This window comes from Nannospalax galili, unplaced genomic scaffold (assembly GCF_000622305.1).
Source record: "Nannospalax galili isolate Female #2095 unplaced genomic scaffold, S.galili_v1.0 scaffold96, whole genome shotgun sequence".
Taxonomy (NCBI): domain Eukaryota; kingdom Metazoa; phylum Chordata; class Mammalia; order Rodentia; family Spalacidae; genus Nannospalax; species Nannospalax galili.
Genome location: NW_008342018.1, coordinates 2,621,176 through 2,626,601, shown reverse-complemented (window position 1 = coordinate 2,626,601; position 5,426 = coordinate 2,621,176). Strand labels below are relative to the sequence as shown.

General features: G+C 35.1%; 1 non-coding gene across 1 annotated transcript; it reads left to right on the top strand.

Annotated features, from left to right (window-relative positions):
- Window positions 1-5,225: 5,225 nt before the first annotated feature.
- Window positions 5,226-5,351, top strand: LOC115071208. The gene has a single exon (XR_003850315.1). It is a non-coding gene; the product is annotated as a U6atac minor spliceosomal RNA (small nuclear RNA).
- The last annotated feature ends 75 nt before the right edge of the window (window positions 5,352-5,426 follow it).

Genomic DNA, 5,426 nt, shown 5'->3' with positions numbered 1-5,426 from the left:
TAGCTGTGGCCTTGTAATTTGTACTTTGTTGTTTTTGTTGTTTAGATGTTTACCATCTTTATTAAGGTGTTGTAATTTTTTTTTAAATCTTTTTGAGTCAGGGTCTTCTTGTAGACTGAGATGGCCTGGAATTCACTATGTAAACCAGACTTGTCTTGAAGTCACAGAGATCTGCCTGCCTTTACCTCCTGAGTGCTGGGACTGAAGGCATGTGCTACCACACCCGGTTGATGTTTGACTTTGTGTTGAAACAATTTTAAATTTTGTCAAATGCTTCTCCTTCATGGGTTGAGAGCATCATATGAATTCTATCAGGCATCCGCTTTCCATTTGTGTATATTGAACTGCTAAACCATTCTTTCATCTATAGGTAAACTATGTGTTTGCTAGTATTTTGTTGAAATTTTTTTAAGTTCATATTAATCTGTGATACAAACAGTTTTCTTTCTTATTGTATTCTTACCAAACTTTGGTATTTAGGTAATGTTAGACTCACATGGCTAAATATATCACTTTCTCTAGAGCATTTTGAAGTCTGTGAAGATTCACCTTAATTTTCTTTAAACGCTGTATAGAATTCATCACCTAGCCATCAAATCCTAAAGTTTTTTATGTTCAACTTTTCTAAGCTATGTTCTTGATTGAATGACATTAATGGTTATTAGTTCATTCATTTTCTTCTACTTCCTCATGACCCAATGCTTGGAATTTGTATGTTTCTAGGACTATATCCATTTCATTTTCCATTGAAAAATTTATTGACATGATAGTTTGCAGTGATTTTTTTAGAAATTTGTGGTGCCATCTTTGGGCCTCTTTAATTTTTTTTCATTAAGGCTCTAATATTTACGAATATTTCAGTTATTTCTGACAAACCAGTGCTTACTACACTAGTCCTTTCTATGGATTTCTTAAGTGCACCTTCATTTATTTCTTCTCTGCTCTGAATTAAAATTTTGATACTGCTGTCTTCAAGCTGTATTTTTTAAAATCTGATTTCTTGGTCTAAAAGCTTACATTGTTTATTTAAAATATAACATTTAATTTAACAGAGGAAAGTAATGTTCCACAGTCCCTCTTAGAATCAAGATGCTTCTCAATGTGACTTATTACATGAGAAATTAAAAATAAAGAGCTTTTAATTATGTGTTTATTATCTAAATTATGTGTTATTTTGTGATTATAATAAATTCATGAGAATGAAAAAATACATATATTATCTTATGAATTAAATATTTTCACATTTTTATATATTCCTTAATGTTTTCATAAAAACTAGCTTGCTGTGTTCTCATCTCTCCTTTACCTTTCAAAGCACTGTGTAGCATCTAGCAACAGTGGAAGAAGATGCAATGATTGGAAAAGTCATGTTTTGCATTATTCTGAATATGATAGTTCTGGTCTCACTGAGCTGCAAGTAGGTTTAGAGGCCGGTTAGGGTTTCTACAACATCTTATGAACTGGATATGCAACACTCACACCTGATTTTCAGGTATGATACAGGGGTTGTATTATTGTGTATATGCACCTATTATGTAAATTTATCATACAATAATTTATATTTGATTAAACAATATTATCCACAATGCTATTACATTATAAGTTAAATTGTGATTAAATTACAAATTTATTACTATGACTTCTATTGAAAATAGCACATTCAATTTTGATTTAGCAAAGTAGCAGAACTTTCTAAATTAGGCAGTTCGGATTGCAAAACAAACTCTTTAGTGAACAACTGTGATATTTTAAATGTGTTTCTTAAATTTCATGTTTTTAAAACTTTAGTCTCTAATTTAATTATTCTGAGAGGCAAAATCTTTAAGATCTAATTAAATTGAGAGTTCAACCTTCTTAAATGGCCTGATAACACTACAATTGAGTATGCTAATGATTGACCAGGTGGATTTCTTTACTAATCTGATGTGTGTGTGTGTGTGTGTGTGTGTGTGTGTGTGTGTGTGTGGTGGGTCCATGTATGCCCCTGTTGCTGCACCTGCACTTGTTTGAAGATGTCAGAAATCTGTGTTGGGTGTCTTCTGACATCACTTTCTACCTTATTTTTGAGACATCGTCTGTCACTGAACCAGAGGCGAACCATTTTACAGTTTGTCAAGCCAGCTGAACAGCTGCAAGCAAGTCCTGAGTAGCCTCCTGTCTCCATGCCCCCAGCATTGGGGCTGCAGATGTGCATTGTCCGATTCAGCATTTGCATAGCTACTGGGATCATAAACTTGGATCCTCTTCCTAGTAGAACAAATGCTTTTATCCACTGAGCCATCTCCTTACCCTTGGTTGTTTATAAAGGGATGGAATTGGCCTGCTTCTTTTCCTGCATTTCATATTTCCTTTCTCATTTCTTTACCTTTTGTCATGGGATGTTGTAATGAGAAAGACCCTGCCAAAATAGAACTCTCAACCCCAACCTCCAGAATAGGGAGAATTAATCTTTTTTTTTTTATTTATTGGTTTAGCAAGTTATACCATAAAAGTAGAAAATTCACTAAAGAAATGACCTTCAGTTAACACATTAACCCTACTACTTGCCTGGTAACATCATAAAAGATTAATGTACTTTCTCCTTGGTCCAACATTAAAAACAAGTTTATAAAACTCTCAGGTAAAGTAATATCAGAAAAACCACACAATAGAGTACTTACACCTCAAAACGCTCAAATGTAATGAACCAGAGGAATTAGGTATATTATTTTTCATTATTTTCAGTGGCTCTTAGCATGCCATAAAACAAAAGAAATTTGCTTTAGTTATGAAAAAGCAGAAATTAATTCTCCAGTTATGACTGAATAGAATGCATTGCTAGAAGACTTGCATAGTAATCCTTTGTATAATCCTAAGACTATGCAATTTTAACACAACGATTACAAGATCAGAGTCAGAAAGCTCTGTAAAGAAAATTATTGGTGAATGAAATAATACAGAAGATTCAAACTAACATGAGGAAGGAGAGGGTTCAGGATGAAAAAGAGTATACTCTGTTCCAAACAGGAAAAAAAGAAATGCATCAGAAATTCACAAAGGCTAAACAGGGAAGCTTGAGGGAAGCTAAAAATGCAGAGAAAGGAGGAATAAGCTGAAGGACGAAATCAGCATACTGACAGGGCCATCGTTGCAGCTCTCCACAGAAGGAGAAGATACCTCATCTCAAAGCTAAACCAGGTGGTAATGGAGAAGAGATTGGCAATCCTAACCTAGGGAAGGCCCTGGGCTCTGAAAATTCTCAAATCCAGTCACAAGTTGTTGTTGCTATTTTTTTTTTTTTTCTAAGATAGTGATTTCTCAGAAGGAAATGGTCAGCAGTGAAAATAAATCCCATTTGTCACCTTCCTTGATGACGTGATCTGTGATCATATGCCATCTTGCGCAGGAACATAATGTTTAAATCTGCTACTCTGTAGACATGGAAACAGGAAACAATAGCAAGTCAGGTTTCCTAGACATGGAAACAGGAAACAATAGCAAGTCAGGTTTCCTGAGCTTCACCTGCCACAATCCAAGAATAGCAGACAGCTGTAGTAGGTAATCTGAAAAGTTAGAGGACCAAATATATTCAAGTCGAAAGGCAGAGGCAACAGAAAGCAGTGAGGCGTAAAAAAGAAGTTCCTCTGATGTTAGTGTCTAAGATGTCACCTTATCAGCAGAGATTAACTTTGTATGTGATAGCTATGAGTGTGAGGTCAGTTAGTGAACCAACCTCATGAAACATCTGATTATACTGAGGTTCACTCCTATAGGTTATAAGATATCTGAATTCCCAGAAGACTGCCTGACATCCACAACTGCATCCTCCCATCAAGATGTTCGAAGCTTCTCAGGTTTTGAGAGTGTGGGACCTGACTTTCTGTATAGATTGTAATGATGCTTTGCTTCTCTTAATCCTAAAATACTCAAAAAACACACCCAGCTTGATGTTAACTACCTAATGGTATTCAAACTGTAGAATCTTACTAGGATTGAGAATATTTCACAGACTGCAACAGTGGGACCAACATAAGTCAAATACAAAGAAGGGAAGCGACTAAAGTGAAGACAGCTCCGATGAAAACCTAACTCTGGTCCAGCACAAGCTGAGCACCAGTATAAGTGATAGAGAGATAACAGTGATCAAGTTATACTGACTCTCCGCACACAGCTTCCAATGTTAAAGGACTCAAAAAGAAACTGCCCCAAAACTTCTAATTCCTTTTTTTTATCCTTTATGTCCTCTTACCCGCCTTGCTTTCTTTTCAGTATATTTTTAGTAGCAATTTTACCTTTTCTCATTTATGTTAAATCATAAACTACTGCATTTAAATTTTTTATTTCTCTGTTTCCATTGGTCTAATATTGTTAATGTATTTTTATGTATTTTATGTATTGGTCTAATATTGCTTATGTTTTTTGTATTTTTTCTTCATAATCCTTTTCATAACAGTTTCAACCTCTTCTTCCTTTGTTTAAACATATTTTTGCTGTATTTTCCCCTTTATGTTCCCATTTATCTATCTCTTTGTCCATAAAATGATTTTTAACTTCATGGCACACAAAGCAATGTAGCTGTCAATTTCTGTGTACAGTAAACGTGGCTATCAGTGGACCTTAACTGACTTTTAGAGTAATTTTCTATCTTGTTTAGCTCCATGTTGTTGCTGTTAAGCAATTTGTTTTCTTGTCTGTAAGTGGTACTATGAATTTATTCCATAAGTATAAGGTACTAACTAAAATTATCCACAAATAAAACTGGAAGAGCAAACCTACATATATGAAAATTTCAACACAAAGAAACAAAGGAAACATGAAAATTGCAAGGCAGTTTGAGTCCTCCAAAAGATCACTATCTCCTCCATAACTAAAATCAGACATACTGAAATGAGTAAAATTCTAGGTGAAAATTCAGTAGTTGGCTTGTAAGAGGCTATAAAGTAAGACATGAATGAATCAAGATCATCAATTGAGGACCAAGAAAAGTAAGTCAGTAATATAGATGAGAAAAAGAGGAAAGTAAATGAGAACGTCAGCACAAAATTGAGATTTAGAAGAAACAAGAAAGAGAGAGAGCAAGAGAATTAGGTTCCCAGCACCACCAACATGGCAGATAATATCCGTAACACCAGTTCCAGGAGAACTGACGCCCTTCCTGGCTTCTGCAGGTATTGCACAAATTCGGTGCACTACATGCATGCACTCATATACATAATTTTATTTTTTTTAATTGAAAAGTGCAAAGAGTGTTGTATGAAAGGAGAGAAGGTTAGCATTCCCCTTGACAAGGATGGAAGAGGCCCTTGGGCCTAACAACATGCATGTGGTTAAGGCATTGCCACCTACTTCGTGGCATCTAACCACTGTTTTTATGCCGAGGAGCTCAGAAGGTGGGCGACTGTGACCAGTGATAGTCATGTATATAGAGATTAGAAATGCATGTGAAA